This window comes from Topomyia yanbarensis, chromosome 1 (genome assembly GCF_030247195.1).
Source record: "Topomyia yanbarensis strain Yona2022 chromosome 1, ASM3024719v1, whole genome shotgun sequence".
Lineage (NCBI taxonomy): Eukaryota > Metazoa > Arthropoda > Insecta > Diptera > Culicidae > Topomyia > Topomyia yanbarensis.
In genome coordinates, this window is record NC_080670.1 from 145,065,630 (window position 1) to 145,090,605 (window position 24,976).

Sequence of the window (24,976 nt, forward strand, 5' to 3'; positions counted from 1 at the left end):
TGGTTCAGAGATCCAGTATATTTTCCATTATTTATTCAATCTGCCGGTCAATTATAAGAATCCTATCTAAATCAGCCAACTGGTGTAATAGTGCTCTTAAACATAAAACAATAATTCTAAAGGACTCTCACCAGAAGTTCCAAACAGTAACTGAAAGCAGTTCACGAGACCCGTGCTAGTATCTACCTTGGAACACACGATAATGTGTCCAAGAGAAACTATACATGAGATCACACTTAAAATCCTGCTCGGTGTTCCAGAAATATTAGTTACCCGACTTCACACAATAGCGTATGCTCATGGTAAACACACTTAACCCTCCGGAAGTCGCGCAAACGGCCCACTAAACGAGCAGCGCTAAGCGTAATTTTGCTAGATTTTCAGAGCAGCGTGCACCCTATAATTTAAACTTAATTTTAGTAGAAATGTCATCTTTTTACAGGAATATATTAAAATTGCTTAATATTGAGAACGTATTTGGCCTTCTGGGTCCTTCAATGTCAGCTTCTTTCGTCGAGCAGCCTAGATACCCGAGCAAATTCTCATGGGTTCAAACACCATACAACCCTATAAAAATACCATAAACATGGTCCGCTCCAAATTTTACAACCTTCAAAACGCCATGAAATAATCTCGAAAACCCATAAATACACCAGAATATGGTTTTTTAATGGGATCTTCCGAACCATGGTGATGGTGTTTCCATGGGTTGAACCCATTTCAAACGCTTTCAAAACACCATGCAGTGGGAGTCAATTTGGACCATGTTCACGGGGGAATTATGGGCTTTTCGTTTGCTCGGGTAAGCCGTGTAGTGTCGGTAGTGATAGTTTCAACCGGCAACCATCAAACATGGAACCGCGATTTCATACACTCAGGCAAAAAATACAGCGAATTTCATAGGAATATCGTATAATTTTTAGCCACAAGAAGCACGTATGTAAATCATAAGATTATCTTATGAAACGGCATTTATTTTGTTAAATCGGTTTGCTATGATTTCATGTTCCATAAGGTATCTTTGAATTATCATAAGACAATATTATACATTTCTCTTATGTTTATGATTATCATAAGATGCTCGAATGAAATTCGTACGACTGGCATATGCAATAACTTATAAAATGTTAAGGTAATCATAAAAGTCGTATGTTTTTCATATTAATCTTATGAAAACATAGTTTTGTTACTTTTCTATTCATCATAAGATAAATCTTATGAATTTCGCTATACGTTTTGCCTTAGTGTAGAGTCATGCGACCCGTGATATGGTTAAACTTGTTGAGAGGGTTTTAAATATTTTCAACATAGCCTAGGAACAACGTTCTCTCAACACATCGAAATGTTTTCGCTGATAATCAGCATCATTTTGCCGGATTTTTGTAAGCTTGAGGGTTGCTATGACGTTCGGCTGATGGTAGTTCGGTGAAGTTACCCTAGATTACGATTATCAAATTTCAATGTGTACAGACAAACCTGTTCAGGAGCCGTGTAGCATCCGACCAAGAATTGATGCACTGGATTCGTGTCGTAGGAAGCGACGGAAAACAGTCACAGTCAAGGTGTAGCTCCGTGCCTAGGACTTAATGGTTGGAGGTCGGGTTAGTAGTACCGATCCTATTTTTCGAGAACCGGTACTGCGGTACTGAAGCCCTCAGTACCGGTACTCGAATATTTAAAAAAAATCGAGAAGCACATCAAAGTGAAATTGAAAGCTTGAGTTCTGATCAAAAAAACAATGTCAATGATTGCTTCAGAATGGCATGCCTCATTTCAGCAGAAGATTTTCTCATGTGCAGCTGTTTCTTTTATTTTGAGATCTACGCCACCTTGAAATAAATAATTGCTAGCACCGCGGCTTTCGTCGACATCAACGGATGGTAAATGTAAGAAACCTTATTCTCAACAGTAAATCAAAGCGAGAATGGCAGTCAATCCGAGCAGGCTGCTTGCATTTCCTCTCGGCATTATCGCTTTGCTGTAAATTGGTTTCGAGCTTTATTCGGTTTGCCTGCTATTCTCTTATGCAAACCAAGGTTGCTTACTTTCCTGTAAACTATGGAGTTTTGCTGACTTCTCCAATCACCAAAAATTGCAAATCGCCCCATTCGCAGTTCACAAACTCTAAAATTGTTAGCTATAAATTCATCGTTCGTTATTTTATAGATAAAGATTTAAGAGCAAACTAAATACAGATATGCCCGCAGTCTTATTACGCACCACCCAGGGAAATAATGGAAACCAATCAGAATTTCGCTAATAATCAATAATCCAAACAAATTTTACGTCTCTTACGCTTGACGTGAAAAAATTGAGATTTAGCACAAGATCGTTAAAATTTTATTTCGACCAAATAGAGCAGGAATGTAAACATACCGCGTTCAGTACAACGAGAGTTAATAATGTTTAACTTCTAGAAAAAATTATGATGAAGGCCCCACTTCATTCCCCACAAGAGCGTAAGCTCAACGATTTATTCAGAAGATAAATAATATTATTTAAAGCCACCTTACAGACCGATATTTTGAGACGGGTACCCCTAGACGGTCCACATATTTTTAATAAAAAATTTCGTATGGTACCGAAAATACCGGTACTGGCTTTTGTTCAGCACCGGTATTACGGTACCAAGAATGGTAATTCCCGGGATTTTCGGTACCGGTATTACCGGTACCACAGCCTTCTTACTGCATCGGTCTGGATCTAGTTGAATTGACAGCAAAAATAATTCAATCTGCCAGTCCGCAGGGTTTCCCTTCGCTTCTACCCACCACCTGAAGCAGGCGCCGTGTTGCTTTTAGTATCTAGCGACCACCAGAATCCAAGGTCTCCAAGCTACAAATCTCAAAGCACAAAAAAATGTAGCCTGGAGTCCACCGCCAAGCCCACGGCGTTGGTAAATTAATAGGACCTTAATTTATCCAGTCCGACCTTCCCGAATGAATAGAATCGAATGCACAAATTGAACAGCGGAAGTATTAGCCACTATTTTATCATATACGTCAGTTCTGCTTCCATTACCTGACCTATCTGTCACAAATACATACACATACACAGATAGACATACGACTAGCACATAACAATTGCACACTACTACTAAAGACCACATTTTTCGAGATTTGTTCTACTGGAGCCAGAGTTCAAAATAATCGAAGCTCTTTTTTGACGGCTAAAAATGAACCTGATGCGACTCGTGGTGAATAGAAAAAATATTCAATCAAAAATCAATGTTATTCATTCAATTGAATATCGTACAATAAAATTCAATTTACTTATTATCTAGGCAAATGTTTTCAAATGCCGGTAAAACATATGAAACAACAATTATCATCGTTTACATTGTCCCAGGGCCTACTTTGATGCGTTTGATTCGCTGCTACGTTCGCTTCGAGTAATAATCGGAGACGAATGAAAATCTGCATGGATGAATAGGTGGTTTGTTCATTTGACGTTTTCAGCTGCGTCACTGAATATTGAAAATGAATGCGGCTGAATATGATCAATTTTCATGTAGTGAATTTGAATATTTGTAACTCTGACTGGAGCTCTAGAGCTAGGTTCTCGGAAGGGCTCCCCGTCAGAATCACACACTACAATTGCAGACGAGACAAGCAATGGCGCCCACTAAGACACTGTTTTAGGCCAATTGTAGCGGGCCGTGATTGTGAATGTCATATTTATTGTACGGTTCAGGTATGTGCGAGCGTAGGAACTTAGCGATCGGGTGCATCATCGCGAAGAGCTCGAGCATTTGTACGTTATTGTGTTCGATTGCAGGTGCGTTTGTATTTCGCGTGTGCTAACGTGTATGTAACTTCGCGTGTAGAAATTCTATATTATAACCGTTGGCCTTTCGCATATTCGCGTGTGTTCTAGAATGATCGCGTTCGGACCGTGAATCTAATACTTAATTTTTCGTGTACGGTTCAGATTCTAGAACAAAGTGGGTTCTTCCATATCACTAGAGTTCCCAGTCATGTCGCCATGGAACGTGTTGTCTAGTGGGTATGAGCTTTATTTTCTGATTAGGGATGATCCATAAATGACGTAGCATTTTTTGAGTGATTTTTAACACCCCCCTCCCCCATCGCAGCATTTCGTCACAAAATTCTATATACCCCCCTGATAATTACGTAGCTTGACGGTAACCCTCACCCCCCTCGTTGTCCCCGTAAAAAAATTTAAAAAAAATCAAAAACGATGTTAGTTAGATGAAACGGGTAGGATTGTCGTGACATCAGGTCAACCCCTATTCCCCTTTAAAAAAAGCTACGTAGCATGACATGACCCCCTACCCCCCCCCTGTCGTCTCACATCATCACAAAATACAAAACTCCCCCCTCCCCCATATAATGATACGTCATTTATGGATGGTCCCTTAGTATAACTGAATGTATGGACCTATGTTGCTGGAATGGAGGGTAAAGATTTCCGGACGTGACCGATTCATGATGACGCGCGTTTGCGGATTTGCGTTTGAGTCCGCGTTTTTAATTTCGTAAATACTAAAACGTTTACATTGTTGCCGGTGTGTTATAAAGTTTGCGCGATCGCGAACGTAGGTGTGCGTAGATGATCGTGAAGAGCTTAAGCCTTCGTATGTTGACGTGCTTCTCGCGTGTGTCTGCGTGTATGTGACTTCGCGTGACTAAATTCGATGTTGTAACCCTGTGGCCACTCACATATTTACGTGAATTCTTGGATGGCCACGCGGACCGTCATTCTGATACAGTAAAGACTCGTTTTTGTCAACCCCTTGGTGAATTTTAAGCTGATAAAGTAGGGACATTGATAAAATCGGGGCATATATTTTTCTGTCTTTTAATAAACCAAAGCTCTTAAAATATTCTTCTTTGTTCCTTAGATATAGCCTTGCAACCTTTTCTGATTATTTACTTTAAGTTCCAATTAAGGGGGTCTAACAGTGCAAAATAAAAAAAAAACTTTTTGTTTTTGCATTTTTCGGATCAATGGGATAAGATATATATGCCCAAAAAGGATTTACTCGAATTCAACTTGATTCTAGAGCCCATCAAACTTCCAACTATCAATTTTCATATGAAACTGATAAAATCGGGTCAAAAAGCTGATAAAATCGGGGGCTGACAAGATCGGATGCTGATAAAATCGGGTCTCCACCGTATTTAGTTTTAAGTATACGGATCACATTCTGACAGGAAGTGAGTTACTCCATATCACTAGAGTTCTCGGTCATGTCACCATGGAACGTGTTGTCCAGTGGATATGAGAGCTTTCTTTTTAATTGATTCAATTGAAGGCGTTTGAATGTTTATAAGTGCTGAAACGTTCATATCACCACCGGGATATTAACATGTCTGCGAGAGCGCTGGTGTAGGTTGCGTGGATGATCGCGAAGGGCTCAAGCATTTGTATGTTTGTCGCGTGTATGTGACTTCGTGTGTATAAATTCGATTTTTATGTCGCCATGGAACATGTAGTTTAGTGGATATGAGCATCATCTTTTTGATTAGTCCACCTGAAGGCACTGGACTTATACTACTAGGTCCGAGAATAGAGGTTTCCGGACGAAACCGATTCATAATCGCGCGAATGCGGGCATTTGAAAGTTCACTCTTGAGACAGCGTTTGTGAATTTATAAATTCTAAACCGTTCACTTAGTCATCGGGGTGTTATCCTGTTTGCGAGATCGTGAGTGCGATTGTGCGTGGATGATCGCGAAGGATTCGAGCGGTTGTATGTTGACGTTTTTGTCGCGTGTGCTAGCGTGTATGTAACTTCGCGTGGACACATTATTTTTATAAGCGTGTGGCCATTCGCATGTTCGCGTGTTCTTCAATGATCGCGCATGGACGTCTTGTCTAGTTTTTATTTCTATTCGTCCAACCGAACGCATGAGTTTGGGCTGCTAGGATCAAGGGCAGAGACTTCCGGAAGTAGCCGATACATAATTGCGCGAGCGGTAGGCTGATGCTTTTAGGCACAAACGTTCACTTAATTACCGGGGTGTTTGAGATCGCGGGCGTTCGCATTTGTGACCAAGTTTGTGTTGTCGCGAAGGCCACGCTTGTACGTTTGGAATGAGAGATTGTGAATGTATATGAGAGAATGAGCAATTTGTGTTAGTGAGTGTTAGCATGGATTTAATTTAAAATATAGCAATAAAAGAAGGGTGCCTCCGGAGAGAATTGGGCCCTAAACCCGCATTGTATATTATTCGACCATGGCAGTAGATAATAAAGGTCGCCAAGTTAATCACAATGTAGCTTAACTAAAAAGAAAATAATCGTATCGCAAGTTTCTGTGATATAATGTAATACTACCATCAAGGTACAGTATGCCGAGGGCACTAGTACTAAAGACTATAATTATTACAAAACAACCACTAATAGGTTTCTACTTACGTATTTATTAAAATAATTTAATTATTAAATTAATTTAATTAGCCTGTGCACGATGACGAATTGGAACAATGTCATCAAGCACGACCCACAGCAAGAGTCAATCCATGTCGACCCACCAGCCGGCCACGCCAGCGCCTACAGGTTAGTGGTTGTGCAATGTAGTATATACAGGTATGGCGACGAGGGCTCTTTGGTACTAAGATGAATCTTACATGAGTGTTGTGAGTGATCACAGAATAAATCAATTTGCTTTCGTCATACCTTTCATTCCGCTCACATTGAATCGTGTGAACGCTATGACGTCGACCCGATGTGCTTCTGGATTGTTTACATATTTTTGGTTGCCAATACTAGCAAACCGTGTATTCTGCCACACCTATATATACCTCATTGGTGGTTGTACGCATCTTAAAGCAATTGTCTGTCAGAGGTTCTTTAGCACTGCTGCACGCAATATGCTTGATGATACTGGTTTTCAATAATAATTTCAACGCTTTTTTGTGAAAAGGGCGATACTTACAAATGTATACATATGGCTTTTTTTATACATGCGAATGAGGGCTTTGAAACGCAACAAATTAACCTAAAAATTTTGATTCTATGATATTGCTTTCTTAAACTGCAGCAAAAAATACAACGGGCGAAACTGTATTTTTGTTTGTTTATTTAAAGTTTTGCCCTCCACGCTCCATGCAAATAAACAGGGCGATACTTTTTTTGCTAGCAGTTTAGAGGCGAAACTGTTATTTTCGTATTTTTTAGGATTATCAAGCTGATACCAGCTGTAAATAGTAACAATGATCGCTATTGAAAAAATACGGACGAAATCGGTGGTGCAGAACGGTAGTTATTGTAAAAAACCGTAAGGGCGATACTTCAATGCTGATAGGTGGGACCGAAAAAGTAAACAATCGCCAAAGGGGCGATACTATCATTTTGTCAATTTCAATAGCAAAAACAATTTTTTTTTGAGGTCGCTAGCCGTGCATTGAAGAATGCCTAAAACTCTGAACTAGGCCCCGTCGAGTCCAGTCTGTCATCTGTCCGTCTCGTCCTGTCGTGTCTGGGGCTTCCAGGTTACATGCATTCACCAGACGAGACTAGCTTATGTCAGCTTAATTGTGCACTGGTTTGGTAGAATCGAGGCGATCATCGAAATGATAGATCCTACGAGTGAATGCACTTGGCCCAGTCACCTGTCGAGCATTTGTATATTTGCGTGTGTGAATGTTTACGTGTATATGGGAAGTGTTGCATGTTGAGATATGTGTGTTACCTGTAAACAACATGTTAATACAAATATGCATGATGTTAAAATAAGATATGTGCAATATGCTACTTACAGTTTGTTGTTCATTCCTACCCATCTGACTCAATTGAGTATGAAAGTACATCTCAACTTTTCTAAAACCTGGCGACGTCTGATGGCAGCGAATAGTCATTGTTGACAGCAATGCTGCCCTTCTATGTTAAATTATCTCGGAGAAGTCATCAGAGGAATATGACGCATGAGATCGAAAATAAACAAAATAAAATAAAGAGTAGAGCCAGTACTGTTATTGAACATTAATTGAACAACACATGCACCATGCAACAAAACTACTTGGAACCGTCCAACTGCCAGAAAATGATATATATTTACCATTAACGACAATTAACTCCGTTAGAAGTTTCTCATGGTATGCTGGACGGGAATGGATGATTGACGTGCATCGGTAAACCAATCGTACCTTCATTTATCCAATCCGAATGAATCGAATCGAATGCACGAATTGAACACCAGTAAAAAGTGACCAACGAATCCCAAGAAGGATCACCCACTATCCCATCATATAAGCCAATTCTGCATCCATTCCCTGGTCCACATGTCACAAATACTCAGACGCCCACATACACAGATAGACACACGGCTAGCACACAATTGTACACTAGTACCAAAAACTACAATTATTACAACACAACACAACTAATAGGGTTCTACTGTTATTTTTTTTTAATGCGCCTGTGCACGTTGCCGAGGTCGACCGATAAATCGACACACAATGACTTCCACTGCGAGCCGTGCTCACAAAGACTGCCGTTAAGCTGTTGAACAATGTCTGCAAACACAGCCCACAGAAAAAGTCAATCCACGGCGACCCGCCAATCGGCCACGCCAGTGTGCACAGGCTCTTAGTTGACTGTTAGTTTGGGCTGGTGCAGAGTATGAAAAAACACAAAACATAAAAAAGGCCCATAAGCCCTCTCGGTCTCCTCGATGCACCACTATCGAGGCGCAATGCAATAACCATTTCTAAGCAGGTGTCTGCTCAAATATGCTTGAAGATGTTTGCAATACCGTCAAACCCGTCAACCTAGAAGAGGGAATTTCAATAGCAAAAACAAATTTTAATTTAATAATTTCAAATACTTTATGAAGTTTTGGGTTTCGATCACTGAATCATGTAATCTAGGATGTAAAAACAAAATAGTTCTTAAATAGGAAATAAAACCAAGTCTGGAAATATTCGCTGTTGATTTTCTTTGAATGGTATCACTGCTAGTATCGCCCTTTTCAAGAAAAAGCGTTGATTTAATATATTTTGCTTTCCAAATTCAACTTTTAAAACAAGTCGCATATAAACAGAAGAAAATAATTTGTTTTATTTTGATTAGGACGGGTCGTTTTTATAATATATCTATGTGCAGTGGACAAAAGTGCAAAATTTCAAGATATCCTGAAAATTTTGCGACTTTTTCGCTTGTGTGAGCTTGAGCTTGTGCAACCACCCCTGGGCTGCTTACTCCGTTATTGATCGGGACTAGCTGAAGTTGCACAGGGAATCAGTAGATAATAATTATTATACTTAGGATTAGCGAAACATCTTTCAATGTGCAACTCCTGGTAATCCTAAAGTGTTTCTGATCAATACCGGCGCCGGCCAGGCCCGAACGTAGATCGCGGAAGAAAAGGGAAGAAATTGTTAGTCCGATACTTGCTTTTGCTAGAGGCCGTATATACTACCGCGCACTCCACATGTATCACGGGAGGAGGATATTTTTGTTAGTAGAGTATAGAAGTTGGATATACTTCTTCTTTACCGACGCCCGAGAGGTGATTGCACTACCTGGACTAGATATCGATCCACCAATTTCATGGACCGGGGACCAACGGCTTTACTTCCCTTCCGAAGGAAGACGTGACCACAGATTTTTTCACCTCAGAAAAATCTCAACGACCTCGGCTGGAATTGAACCCAGGTCAACTGGAATGAGTGGCGGTCACGCTTACCACTCAACCTTTTCGCTTGTTATTCTAATAAATAAGGGAATAATGAGTTCTGGTTTTCGGTATTCGTTAGCTATGTACCCACTGAGACGTTCAAAAAATTGTTTCAAAATCGTTCAACACGGGTCCAACGATGGACGTTCGTTGAACGGTTATTTGGACGTTGTCCAAATTGGTCCAACGAACGTCCGTCATTGGACGATTTTGAAACCAACCGTTCTTAGAGGGTAGTAATCACATACTGTGCTGCAAATAACTCAGTTTGTTTACATTTGTCACTAAAGACCATTTCTCGATAAACAAATGATTACTGGCCAAACGGTTACTCGCCAATCGCAGATATTGGTAGTAAACAAAAGAAAAAAGTTTTCTCTTTTATTAACTACTGTGAACTGTGTTTGGCCTTTAACGGTCTGTCCGGAATTTCCTTTCAAAGATATTTTTGACAGTTGGCTTTTACGCCATAATCATATGTTTGTCGAGATTTGAAGCTGCACTCTTGAAAAATGCAGTATATATAGGTGTGGCAGAATACACGGTTTGCTAGTACCCAGTAAAGTTCAACCGGAAATGAGCCGGAATTCCAGCTGGTTCCAGTCCGTACACCGGCTCCAGTGACACAACCGATTCTAGTTAGAATCGGTTGTGTCACTGGAGCCGGTGTACGAACTGGAACCAGCTGGAATTCCGGCTCATTTCCGGTTGAACTTTACTGGATACCTGGTCAAACCATTCGGAATTTGATTCGGAATCCTGAATGGAGTCAGTATGGATTCCAAAAAGAATGCAACAACCGATTCTGAAACCGATTGAGTCGGGATCGGTTGTTGCATTTGATTTGGAATCCATAATGACTCCATTCGGAAATCCGAACCGGTTCCGGAATGAGTTTAACTGGGTATTGGCAACCAAAAATATGTAAACAATCCAGAAGCACATCGGGTCGACGTCGTAGCGTTCACACGATTCAATGGGAGCGGAATGAAAGGTATGACGAAAGCAAGTCGATTCATTCTGTGATCACTCACACCACTCATGTAAGATTCATCTTACGAATACCAAAGAGCCCTCTTCGCCATACCTGTATATACTACATTGACTCTTGAATGGATATAAACTAGAGCACTTTAGTTAGAGTGTGGCCAAGAGGCCATGACGTATCCAAACGAACATGGAATTTGATGTATACACAATAGAAATCTCGACAAACATATGATTACGGCCTAAAAGCCAACTGTCAAAATCCACTTTGGATGAAAATTCCAGACAAACCGTTACTAGTCGAACACAGTTCACAACAGTTTATGAAAGAGAGAACTTTTCTCTTTCGTTTACTACCAACATCTGTGATTGGCGTGTAACGGTTTGTCCGGAATTTCATTTCAAAGTGGATTTTGACAGTTGGCTTTTAGGTCGTAATCATATGTTTGTCGAGAAATACATCAAATTTCATGCACGTCATGGCCTCTTGGCCACACTCTAACTAGAGTGCTCTAATATGAACAATAATTTGACAAAATCCCACACAAACATGATTCGTGATTGAATATCTTTAGATTTGAATCAAACCATCTTTTTATGATTTTCGGTTTTCACCATCAATATTCTTATACATCGAAGAAATCTAGTCCGAATTAAAGTTTTTAGTCGACTTTTACGTTCTAATATAGGGTAAACGCTCCCTTATTTATCATTTTTCTTAGGGGCGCGTAAGGAATTTATTTCACTGCATAAATGGTAGACCTGTCTAATGGTGTGGTATTCCTTATTTGAAGTTCATTTAACAAAATCGTAAAAGTTCAATGCTCTTTTTATTATATTGCATTGAATTATTTATTAGGGTTTCAACCTATTAGATCATTCGCCCTACTTTATTCGTTAAATTTAGTTAAACAAGCAGTAATGTATGTTGGTGCAATTTCTATCTTGCCCGATTTCAAGGGTTCACAAAGGTAACATATCAGTCTAGTTAAATTTATTCTCAAGGTCAGTCGAAATGATCAAGGCAGTCAATATCATGCCAGCTGCTTCCAGAATACAATCGAGTCAAAAGATTGTCTTTTAAAATAACAACTTCATTGTTCACTGCAGCATGTAGCGTACACTGCAATTCATTGCAAAATTCATTTCTTCAAAACAATGCCTGGTCAAAGCAGAAACTGTTCTTTGTCCTGCTTGTCCAAAGTTTGATAGGTATTTGAAAAAAATCAATATTGAAACGGAACGGTGTTTACCTTTTTATCGTAGAATCATGGGTTGCCTATCGCCATAGCTTAAAATTATCGTCACTCGTTTTCACAAAAATCCACTGCATTTTGCGTACTATTTGGCTGACACGAAAATATCTTTTTTCACTTTTACTCTATTACATAGTGACTGTTTCTGCCACCACTCTTGAATCTAGTTTTCGTCATCTCATTCGCACAGAGCAATGATTTTCCCCCAAAATAAACACTACCTCGGCATAAATATTTCTACACCATTATCTTCAGCAACTTTTCTCGTCAACACAAAGAAATCTACCCACGATCGGTTTCATCCGAACATCTTGTATACACTTTATCGCCAGATTTGATCACACCTGCTCCAATTTAGCATTACTCCCATCGATTTCTTTACTGGTTTCATTCGCTTGCACAACTTATATTATTCAGCCACCAGTTTGCCCGTTTACCCCTCACACTCTTCTCACGACCCCTTTTCATTATACCAGAGGAGTTTTAAATATGTGAAGAAAAAAAACCTCCAATCCCAAAACGATTCTGCACTTCCTCCCTTATCACAACACTCAGCCACACAAAATCTGCTATTTTCGGCAAGGACACCGACATCCGTAAATAAAACGACACAGTACAGCCACAAACAGTTGGTATTTTTGATGTAAATTAGATTATCTCACCAAAAATAAGTGCTTACACTAGAAAAATCAGAAGCTAAACACGAAAGATCGCAGTGGCCGTCAGCTATAACAACTACACACTCCGAACTCATTTTTCGATATGACAGGCGAGTTGCTGAATGAAAAATTGTGCAAGCCAGCTACACTAGTGTGTGCGAAAGAGTACACTATATAGTATCACGGAGCATTTTTTCATTTGCTTTCATTCACGCATACACACTAAATTACACTGAGAAACAAAAATATGCATAGTTAGCATACTTTCTGTTCCCGTCTCTTTTCTTCTGCTGTAATTTTTATGCATTTCCATGCATATACTTCTAGTAAGCATTCAATGAGTGGATAGACCGAATATGTCCAATGCATAAAATTTACAGCAGAAGAAACGAGAGGCAAATAGAAAAGTATGCTATCGATGCATAAATAAAATTCTGAGTGTACATTACAACCTACACTCTCATTTCATCACACTCCAAAATTTGAGATTAATTCTCGACAAACATATGATTACGGCCTAAAAGCCAACTGTCAAAATCCACTTTGAATGGAAATTCCGGACAAACCGTTACAGGCCAAACACAGATGTTGATAACAAACGAAAGAGAAAAGTTTTCTCTTTCATAAACTGTTGTGAACTGTGTTCGACTAGTAACGGTTGGTCTGGAATTTCCATTCAAAGTGGATTTTGACAGTTGGCTTTTAGGCCGTAATCATATGTTTGTCGAGAATTACTCAAAATAAAAGAATGAAAAAATTTAAATTTATGAGTTTACCCCGGTCAAACCATTCGGAATTTGATTCGGAATCCTGAATGGAGTCAGTATGGATTCCAAATCAAATGCAACAACCGATTCTGAGTCGGAATCGGTTGTTGCATTTGATTTGGAATCCATAGACTCCATTCGGAAATCCGAACCGGTTCCGGAATGAGTTTAACTGGGACAGTTACCCGGTCAAACCATTCGGAATTTGATTCGGAATCCTGAATGGAGTCAGTATGGATTCCAAATCAAATGCAACAACCGATTCTGAGTCGGAATCGGTTGTTGCATTTGATTTGGAATCCATAATGATTCCATTCAGAAATCCGAACCGGTTCCGGAATGAGTTTAACTGGGTAGGGGCAGATCACTTGTGATGAAAGAGATTATCACCCTTATTCTTGTTTACGACGAATGCGACATTCGGTAGAAACTGGTTTGTATTCCCGTTTACGATAGCAAAATCAAATGGGCATGTTGCAGTCCGTGTGTGGTAGCACTTTACTCTCTCTATCTCACGCAGAAAAAAAAATCAGTAAGAATAATCAAATTTTGGTTTTAATTAACAATTTTCCCGTTTGATATAGTGACAAGCACGATTCAGGTTTGATTTAATCAATACTGTTGTTTGAAATTATTTACAAATTCCTGTGTTGGCTTTTCAATAGTTTCAACGAGAGTTTCAACAAATATTCCGTTTGAAACACCAATATCATGATAAGATTAAACCAACAAGCATAAAAAATTAGTACTAACCAAAGGAGAGAACAACTTAAATTTAGTTGAATCAAACAAAAATTCTGTTGGTTTTAACAAAGGGAAAAGTTAGATCTAACAAATTTTATTTTGTTTCAACAACGTTCCTATTTAAAATGCAAACAGAAGTATTTGTAGAACTAAACCAAATATTTGCTTTCGAGAAACGCCCATTTCAGTTTGAAACAGTCATTCGTCAAGTTTGAAATTGAACTAAACGTTGTGTTGTTTCAAAATGGCCTGATTCTTTCGCGTGAGCTACAACACGCAGAAAAAAATCAGTATAAATAAACATGTCGGCGGTAAAACATGATGATGGGTTACGTTCTATCAATGACCATGCGTAGACTTGGGTGCAACGTCCAACTCCTACTTAGCAGAAGGCAAAGGACTCTTCACATTTCCTTTCGATCATGTTCATATGAGCCTGCCTGGCTGGATGTTGTTGGCTCGTATCAAAACTCGAAAGTAAACAAAGTTCATTTCATATCGTCAAACTGGCGCCCAGGTAGTAAAATCGTTAGAATTGAGTTCTACAAGATGACGACACGAATGAACTCATAATGAATGAAGTTCATGTTTGACAAATCTCGGTGGTTTGTTTACTTTGTTAGATGCGTGAGTGCGAGCGCAACGAGTGCTCATCTGTTACATTCGAACTCACGTAACTTCCATGTAAACAAACCACCGAGAATTTCCAAAACAAGTTCTCCCGGCCAGGGTTGCCAAAATTAAATCTGTATTTTTGTCCTAAAAAATCTTTTCATCTGTATTTACTCTTCGCAAAATCTGTGTCGATATCTGTATCGAATCTGTTGAGTCGTTTAACCTTTTGCTGGATAATCTATCGAAGTTATTAATTCTTGTGGTTTAAATCAGTCAAGCAAGGACCTGTTTACATTTTTATAAAAAACACTACAAGTCGTTCTGATATTTTACATCCAGAAACTTGAACTTTAGCAATGTGCGCAATTGAAAAATAATTTTCTTCTTCATTTAATGACTTTTGTTGATATATAATGTTATATACATTAAGTCGACCAATGTAGCTGTCGAATTCTCGGAAAAATTGAGAATTAACAAAGACACAGAGCATTACAATTACGGCCAATTTCTTCACTGAATGAAAACCAGTTTTCAGGTTGCTGGTGACCAATTTTCCGAAAATTGTTTCATTCATTTGAAGAAATTGGCCGTTAACGTTTCTGGAAGTAGACTTCAGCCAGACGTTTGCTGGGTGCTAACCTGAGTGTATTACAAACTTTTGTCTTCGGAGTGAGCGACCAATCTTAAAAGTGAAGATATATTTTAATATAGTGGGCTAAGCTGAGAGAGACAGAGAGGAAGCATTACTGAAACTGAAAAAATATGTCTAAAAACAGTATTTGTAACATCACTTCTCAAAAATCTGTGTATCTGTACATACACGGAAAAATCTGTATATCTGTACATACAGATTCTTGGTCTGAAAATGGCTGAAAAATCTGTATAAATACAGATTATTCTGTATTTTTGGCAACCCTGGTGTGCGGATTTGTCGGGTACCAGCATGGTGTCACAGAATGATTTGCAAAGTGGGTGGGCGGGGTGGTTTGGATTTAATTCAATACGGTGTGTGCTGCTTAAGAGTGTTACGTTTGAAAAAAATATATTTATTTTTATGCATGCGTGTGCGTTGTAACTTGTTAATCCATGTTTACGGCGCTTTGTAGCTGCGTAGGGTAAAGAGCCAATTGGTTTTCATGTTTCATATTTCGGTTATGTTTTTTATCAGTAAGGCATCTGACAACGTGCTTCTGTAGTTATTGCACTGTTCAGCAGCGTAGTATTTTATATAGGAGAGTACACTCAGGTTTTTTACGCGGATTTTGAAATTTACGCGGTTTTCATTAACGCGCTTTTTTAAATTTACGCGGTTTTCATTTACACGGCCTGAATCCCCTGCGTGAAAAATCTGAGTGTAATTGCATCGGAAACAATCACATTCCCAGCAGAACTTTTTGTTTTCTAATTTCAAACACTTTTGTTTCGTACTGCACACAACGGAAAATTTTAAAACAGAACTTACCGTCCCAGCAGCAGTTGAAGCGGGTGTTCTTTTTCGATTCAAATTCAAGCCATGTCTTAAGCGTTACTGGACTTAAAATTGTTTTCCCAGTTTAACCAGTCAGAATATCTGTCCTACCCTATGTATTTAAAACACAGTTCTAATTGCGTTTTAAGGTATACAACAAATACGGTTGGGTATACTAATTTAAATTTTAAAATAAATCTGTTTTAAATTATGAAACAAACCGCTGTACTGAAGATATAATTATGTCAGTCCTATTACCACATAAAACACCTATATAACATAAAACGCTGCAGAATTGGTTTAATAATACAACGTTTACACTACAGAGTTATAACACGTTTTAATAATTATCAACAAGAAAAATGTCACCAAGATAGCATAAAAACCCGTTTTAACTGGTAGTGCGAACGTTGCATAACAATGTAATTTATCAAATAATTTCATTTTTCCACCACTAATCGATCAAGAAATACTTACACTTAAGATTGTTTACTTAAGTTCATTAGTACATTATTGAAAATTTAAATGGAAAATGAAATTTCATAATTTATGGAGAATCTGTATATTTCCGTTGGCGGGCGTGGGTTTCCTCATCACAGCTCTCAATATGGAACTTTTCTTTTGAATATATTTTCTGGACAGACCAGCCTATTTTTACTAGATGGATCAGCCAAATAATGCCAATCACCTAGTGAGATACTTGATTAATTAATAGATTACCGTTAAAAGACCTTCAATAAATTATGTTTTAATGGGGAGGGTATATAGCAAATTGTATGAAAACAGGCGAGTGAACAAGAACGTGTGTCGATATGTGTGATAGATAAAAAAGCTATATTTTTAATGTCACCGTGGTCGTGTCCTGTACACAACCCTTTAATTTTTTTTTAATGTAAAATAATATGAGGGTTGAAATAATAAATTTTCCAAGTTGTTATGTGTTCAATAAAAAATACATGTTTATATAAATAAAATAATTGTTGAAATAATTCTGAAGAATTTATTGGATCAAACATGTAAAATAGTTGGACCAACAAAAATTTTTATTGATTTTATCATAACAACAATCGAAACAACAAACAACTTTGTTGAATCAATGAGCTCGTTTTGTTGAATAAAACTAATAAAATATTTGGATCAATGCATGTCAAATGTTCAATACAAAAAACATTTTTGTTAAATCAACAAATATTTGAATTTTTTAAACATAACAAATATTTGAATCAATGCATAGCAAATATTGAAGCAAAACCAATTTTATTGTATATAAAATATGCCTATTCTTTAATAGGAACCAAAGGCCAACTGTCATGGTAACAAATTTAGAACAAACCATTACTCGCTGACAACAGATAACATCAGTACAAATGAACCTCACAAAGTAAATACTTGCCATTGACTTATTGGCCTTTCTCTAAAAACAGGCTACAAACGCATTAGTTTTACGCAGTCAAATCATTCTGGAACCGCTTCGGAATCCTGAATGAATGCAGTATGGCCCAGTCAAACCCATTCCGGGATCGGTTAGGAATTCTGAATGGATTCATTATGAGTTCCAGCTCAAAGTCAACAACCGATTCCGACTCAATCGTTTGTTGCATTTGAGCGAGAATCCATAAGGGATTCCAAACCTGTTCCGGAGTAGGTTTGCTTGGAACGAAATGAAATTTTATTACATGCAGCGCATACGATTCCAATCACCGTCCCTTTATGTAGTACCTTTGGCCGTGCGCGTGGTTTATTCCAGATATGCGCTATAATGTAGTGCTTCAGAGTCTCGGCTTTTCCAAAAAGATTGCAGAAGGCGCACGAATACGCTGTGTCTTCCTGTTGGACCAGAGATGGTGAAGTACAGGAAACTGCCCACTCGAACGGGTATTATTTATCTCTGGTGCGGTGACGTGTTTTCAGTTCTGCGATTGTCGTTTTTAAGCCACACAGGGTGTTTTGTTTGAGTCCTGGAATAGAGGGAGGCACTATACAACGCACCGTGTGCATTCGACTTAATTTATTCACTAACCTAACGACATCATGATTATTTTCAAGCTGCACTTGCGCCCTTCGAGTCCGGAAAATCTGAGCACTATAAGAATTTACCGAAATCTGAATTACCTGATTTAAAAATAGCGAATTTCTCCAGGATTGACGCACGTGGAAAAAGTTTTCTTCTTCGTAGCAACTTTTATTTTTTATTTGTTTCAATTCAACAAGGACTGTTGATGTAATGCATTCAGTCCTTTTGAATCAACTAGCTGCATGCTTTTGTTAGAATCACTGATTTGTTTGGAACAAACAATTTTGTCGATCTTCGAAAAGCACAGATAACAAAACTTGTAAGATTGATTCAAAAGATATTTTGGTTGATCTAACCAAAAAAATTAAGTTTCGTTTAATAAATTCCTTGGTTCACAATAAAGATTTTTTATCGATTAAAAATGAAGAAATAATTTATAGAATCAAACATGCACAATTCTTTTTCGTGTTCTACACAGCAAAAAGAATTGTAATAATGGCCGATGCGATGTCTATTGATGCATGTGGAACTTAGACGTAATGATAAATAATGCACAATATTGTTATGTTTTATATGCAATTGTACATTAATCACCTGATATCACATAAAATAACGTAGTGAGATTTTTACACCATTTTTACTGGATATTGCATTCGAATTGATACGATATTGCTATGAAAATGATGTACGAAAAGCTGCCTTCGAAATCGTGTAATATTAATCTACTGAAAGATTGTTCCGTTTTTCAGTGCGAATTTGCTCATTAATATATGTGTATTATCACACGAGTTGGTGTAATATTATATACAAAAATACGCACATCACTCTTTCCAACAATTTTATTGTTATATCACACGCCTTGACGCTATATTATTATCTCTGCACGATATTACACTTTTACCAAGACTTTTACACAATGATGATGGTCTTCGGTTTTGCGTGTCTCTGTCGCTGTTCTTTATTGCGATATTTCACCATGTTGTCATATTTATTTTCGCAAGAGGTTAGCTCAGATTTCTTGTCCGTCTTTTACTACAATTTCGCGAAAATGTTTACATAAAATTTGCTAATTTCTCAGCTAATAAATATTTTACTTAATAGTGTGTGAGTTACAGTACTGAAGTAGAATCGGACATAAACAGTAGCACAAAGTATTCTCCATCAGTAAGCAGACCTAGTTTTTAAGCACGTTTCAATTTTTGTCAACTGATCCCAGATACTGATCCAATCGTCAGGAATAAATTTTCCAGTGAGTATTTTGTGTATTAATAGTTTGTTCATTCACTGCTAGTAACCTCTTACAGCTATTCGTCCCCCCACCATGAAGCAGGTATTTATGGCCCCGTGTACGCTATTCGCTAACAAAATGCACATGCAATCAATATCGATACCTGGTTCGTATCGGATGCCTTGTTGATCAACCCCCGGTCGTACTATCTGGATATCTTTAACTGGAAAATACTCCGGATATCTTTGGCACAGACACCGATGGTGCCGTGGTTTAGAAAGTATAATAAAATCGATGTGCAGGATGCAAAACATGAAAAAGCATGCGAAGCAACCGATCCGCAATACTCTGATTCTTGCTTCGTATCTTAGTGAGTTGAAGTCTAAAGGGAGCATCAACAATGTGGACGATATTCAGTTCCTGTACACTATGTACTATGTAGTTGACGTTGTGAATGAACGGAGAAAACTTGCTGGGTATGATATGCTTATGTGAAGGATGAGTTTAAACTAACTGTATTGCTATTTACAGCCGTATAGCAGTTTGACCGGACATCTGCACGATGGTTGATCTGTCGCCGAATATTGAACTAAGTACATTCAGTCATTTGAAGGGTGAGCAGTTTACAGTTAGATTGCTTACAAGCGAGTATTAGTTTATTGATTTACCTCAATCAGAGCGTTCTGCTTTAAGCGAATAGCCTTAACAGTATTGTGAGGAACCTCTCCCAACATAAGCATTGATTTCAGCACCACAAATACGCTTTTCATGGCCAACGATTCATCAGGGGTACGTGAAGATGAAAATGGTGGTGATTAGGTATTCTCCAGCTGGCCGTAAATGTGCGCCTACCCTCTGCGAAAATTATTTCTAGCCATACACGTGCATGCTGGAGAATTTCTGTACAGGGGGTCCTTTTTTGAGCATGGACCAATTGTAGTGCCATCTCGTTATTCAGATCTGTTTTTCAATAGAATCTTCTATTGCACTAATTCTTTCTTGAATGTATTTTTTTATTATTAGTTTTTTAATTAATCGACCATTAATTATTTTCTAAAATGTATTCCTAGTTACCAGATTTTATGAATAATCTCTTCGGCCGATTTCAACAGCTTCAACAGGGTGTTGCACTAGTGGCAGATCACTTAGATGCATTTTTAAAATTTATGATGATCACTTAGATGCATTTTTAAAAATCAGCTAAATTAAGGTTCAAGTAACCTTTTTGAGCATGTGTTAGATTTGAACGCTGGGTAGTATGGGTAGGAAAAAATGTGTTCAGCTTTGCCACCGGATTATCCGTTTAAACCTTTTCAAAACTCTAAACTCTAAAAGAAGAATATCAGCTGATTTATTAGGTCACAACGATTCAAATCATACAAAATAGCTGCTGGAAAAACTATCGGTTACGCTAAATGGTGCTTTTGAAAAAGTGGCTGTGATTTTTTGTCGCTACCACTCCTGAACATGCCCTAAAGTAATTGCCAAAGGGGCCGTTCATAAATTATGTCGCGTATTTACAGTTAAGGAAGAGCGTGACGTAACATGAATTATCGAGATATAAAATAAAAATTTTGACGGACATGTGATTGGGGTTCGGAAGTCGAATGTCGGAGTTCACTTGGGGGGTGTTCTGGAGAAGCCTTTGTTATCCAGGCATGGTTCTGTGGTTATTCCGTGTAGTGCGTAAGTTTTGCTGAATTGACAGTGGACCACATAATTGATGTCCAAGTGCCCGACCTGATTATATTGGGATATGCTAGTATGGCCGTAGTGCCCTAGCGGATATATGCTCAAATGACTACATACAAATATTTTAAACTTATTTGTTCGAAGGATGTCTGTTCTCTGTGACTTAGCTATATTTTAAAATTTTATTATCGAACAAAATGATCATTAATACATACTAGAATAGGATAATTAGTAGAAAAGTTGCGGGGAAATTAATATTCGTGGATATTATGGTTAACAGCACTCTTTTATTTACTTAATAGTCGATTGATCCGTTTCAGACCTAGGGGACCCACTTAAGAGGAGATCAGGAAGAATACAAGAACGGAATTAATACGAAGTTTTAATTGCATCACTGACGACTTAGCACGCGTTGTTAGAAGCAGGATACATTGGACTAGACAAAATAGAGGACTTGAAGATACCCACTTCGCGACAAACAGGCGCAAAATGTAGTCCTCCTCCCGAGGACCGGTGTTTCCTTGGCAGACAGTTGCTAATTCGTCCGATTTTGCAAATTTTGTCTCGCGGGACGGACCGAGATCCGCTAAGCTATGAGCTACAGTCCTATCAGCCCGCTAACAAAAAGTAGTGTCTCAGGACAATTTAGTCAGGAAATCAAGAGTTGTCCAATTAGATCGATTAGCTTGGGATACTTTCACTATGCGGCACAAGCCCAGCCGGAAATGATCCAGAAAGCTGGCTGGATCTAGTTAGTAAACCGGCTCCAGTGTCACAACCGACTCTAGCTAGAATTGGTTGTGTCACTGGAGCCGGAATGCGAACTGCAACCAGTCAGTATTCTGGCTCATTTTCCGGCTGAATTTAACTGGGAACTTTCAAAGAACTTGAGGATGTAAAGTACTACACGCTGATGAAAGGTCTATTTAGGATTTACTTGCTAGGCGGCGCTAGTGAGTATATAATTTTTCAGCAAAAAGTGATGATTTTTGCAGTTCTTCTAGTGTGAAAAATCTCAGGAATCAAACGAATTTATTGCGATCTTATTTAGAATAAGCACAGATAACAGACGTTTAGGCTAGAACAAAATGTCTTCAAAAACCTGTGTAAACTTTCAAATTGATATACGTTGAAAATCCGTGTTTCACTATTGCCATCTGCGCAACTGTTGGCTACACGTGTTTGACAGCTGCACTCTAACTGCATTGTAGTGATCACTGCGCCATCTGCAAACGTTTGCCAAACATGTTTCAGACATCTGATTTATTCGGAATTTCAGTAGCGGGTATTTACACACGATTCAAATCGAGCCTAAACGTCTGTTATCTGTGGAATAAGTTAAGGTTCTATAGCATTTTGTCATTCATATAAAATTTGATGATTTTGCCATGCATATATTTTTCAATCATTTTTTATAAAATGTACGTTGTTGAACGTGGAACATCCTCAGGAACAAGTTGGAAGTAGATTTGTTATTCGTGAAATTCAGAAACATAATTTTTTGACATTTAGGGCTGATTTCTTCACTCTCGCTTAGTGCTTAAGCCAGGTTTAAACGTACTGGTGAACCTGGTTTAAAAGTTAAGCGAGAGTGAAGAAATCGGCCATTAGTGTCAGAACTCCTTATTTTTTTAACAAATTGCACATCAATTCCATTTAATAATAAATTATTTAATTTCCTGTTTCTTGCGTAAAAACGCTTAGGCATCATTTGATAGAAGTTTAATATCAGGAAAAATTAGGGATGTTCGAGAATTAGGGAAAAATGTGGTTTTCAGACTAAATGTAAAAAAAACTAATGTTTGTCAATTTTACCGATAATCTACCTCCATTTTGTTTCTAAAGATCTCAAACTTTCAGCAAGGTACATTTGATAAAAATGTTTGAATAATAATACAGTAGCATTGATATGAACATATAGACGAATTAAATGACACGCCAAATAAATTACGAGCTATTTAAAAAAATAATTGAAATCTGTCGAAAGCTTTTTCGGCATTTAGTCACCATAAATATTTTTGGAAAACATGATTTCGAGATAATCATGTTTAATGTTTCATGTCACGTACCACGCCTCCGTAAGGGAGCAAGATGAAAAACGTTTTTACTTCGCTTCTACTGCTTGCTTCTCTATACAAATTTGGTATATCATTCTCAAGAACCAATACTTTAAGATAAAAGTAAAAAAAAATCAATTTTTGATCGACCTCAACATATATTTGATCACTTAACTAAGTTTTATATTTGCTTGTTTCTATTCACTTTAGAAATAATAACTCTTCAATGTAGGTTACAACCACAAAGAACAATTGATCGAACAAAAATATTTAAAAAACGTGTGTAAACATTTGAATTAATATACGATAAACGCTAGCGCCGCCACACCAACCTATCCCAACTATCCGTCAAATCCATTCCGGAACCGGTTCGAAATCCTGAATGGATTCAGTATGGAATCTTGCTCAAAGAAAACAACCGATTCCGTCTCAATCGGTTGATACATTTGAGCTGGAATTCATGCTGGAAGTCCGAACCGGTTCCGGACTAGTTTAACTGGGTAGAGGAATAACCGCTGTCAATCCTGTCGGACTCAGCCACAAAAAAAACATGACGACAGTAGCACACCTGGTTCGGATATCCCAACTACCTTCGAAACCGTTAGAGATTTTACACAAGTTGAATGCAGGAGATGGACGTCTGTTCTCTGTGTTACAACCATGCCAGCTCACCTCCTAGTGGTTGTAGGTCAGCTGAGCTGAAGTGTAAAAAGCTTTTAAAAAATTTCAATTCACTGCTTCCTATCATATCAAACTTGCACACTCAGAATAGAACAGAAGATGCATATGATAATTTTAGTACATGGGGCGAGCAAAGCTTGATTGGTAAGTCGATTGCCTTGTACGCTGCTCTCCTGGGCTCGATTCTCAACCCCGCGCATAGGGTTAGGAATTTTTCTAACTCAACAAAGAGGCAAATGACTGAATGTTTCAAATAAATAATTGAAACAAAAAATTAGAATTACATTCGAAATATTTTAATTTGGTATAATCTTTAGATGGTATAATAGACCGTTGTTATAATATATAAAGCTGTTTGACTAACTGATCAGGTTTTTATATCACATCCCTTTCGCACTGCATCAGATCTATTTCGCTTTAAGGCAAAATAAACGTTGGGCAAAAAACCGCTCCCAGAAACGCTTGAATCAGCGTTCTGTAAATTTTGCAAGCCTTTGTTTTGATGAAAATTTGACAGCTTCCCGCTTAAAATGTAGAAATACAATGATTTTATTTTTGAATTCATAAGCTCCAACTTTCACAAAATGTTTCTATGCATCATTATTTCCATGTTGTACATTTCATGACTATTAAGTATTTCCCAGATTTTGCGATTACTTTGACACTGGTTTTCCCGAAAGTATGACATGGAACCCTTCAAACTTTGGTCACGGAATTTTAATAGTTTTTCACTTAGTTCTTTGGAAAATATTCAACGGAATGCAACTTTTTAACAAAATAATTAACTTGTAATTTGAATGTTCAAAAGATGCTTTTTTGTAATATTGAATTGAAGCTTATAATGTCCATACATCGAAGGTTGAAGTTGTTAATTTACTTCCAACAAAAATGAGATTTGACAAAATTGCAGAAGCTTGAATCAAGCGTTTTGGGGAGCAAAATCTGCACGACATTTATTTTGCACCATTTTACGTTATTGATCACTACATCGTTCGCCATTACATCGTTCACTGATACGTCGCTCGCCTCACGTTGTTTGTCTTACGTCGTTCGCTATTACATCGTTCGTCATGACGTCGAGTTCAGCACATCATATATCAACACGTCTTTGCTATTACATCATTGTGCATACATCGTTTCAGTGTTGCGATCAGTCGTGTAA

General features: G+C 38.0%; 1 protein-coding gene and 1 long non-coding RNA gene across 5 annotated transcripts in view; one reads left to right on the forward strand and one right to left on the reverse strand.

The window, feature by feature from the left end:
* LOC131676271 (methyl-CpG-binding domain protein 5) overlaps window positions 1-12,638 on the reverse strand; it is a 106,609-nt gene extending 93,971 nt beyond the window's left edge. For all 4 annotated transcript variants that reach the window (XM_058955393.1, XM_058955400.1, XM_058955414.1 and 1 more), the window contains exon 1: window positions 11,887-12,638. The gene's annotated coding sequence lies outside the window, so the exon portion shown is untranslated. The remainder of the gene's footprint in view (window positions 1-11,886) is intronic.
* A 6,377-nt stretch (window positions 12,639-19,015) lies between these two features.
* Window positions 19,016-24,114, forward strand: LOC131676303 (uncharacterized). Its single transcript, XR_009303116.1, has 3 exons — window positions 19,016-19,405; window positions 19,461-19,860; window positions 19,916-24,114. It is a non-coding gene; the product is annotated as an uncharacterized LOC131676303 (long non-coding RNA).
* The last annotated feature ends 862 nt before the right edge of the window (window positions 24,115-24,976 follow it).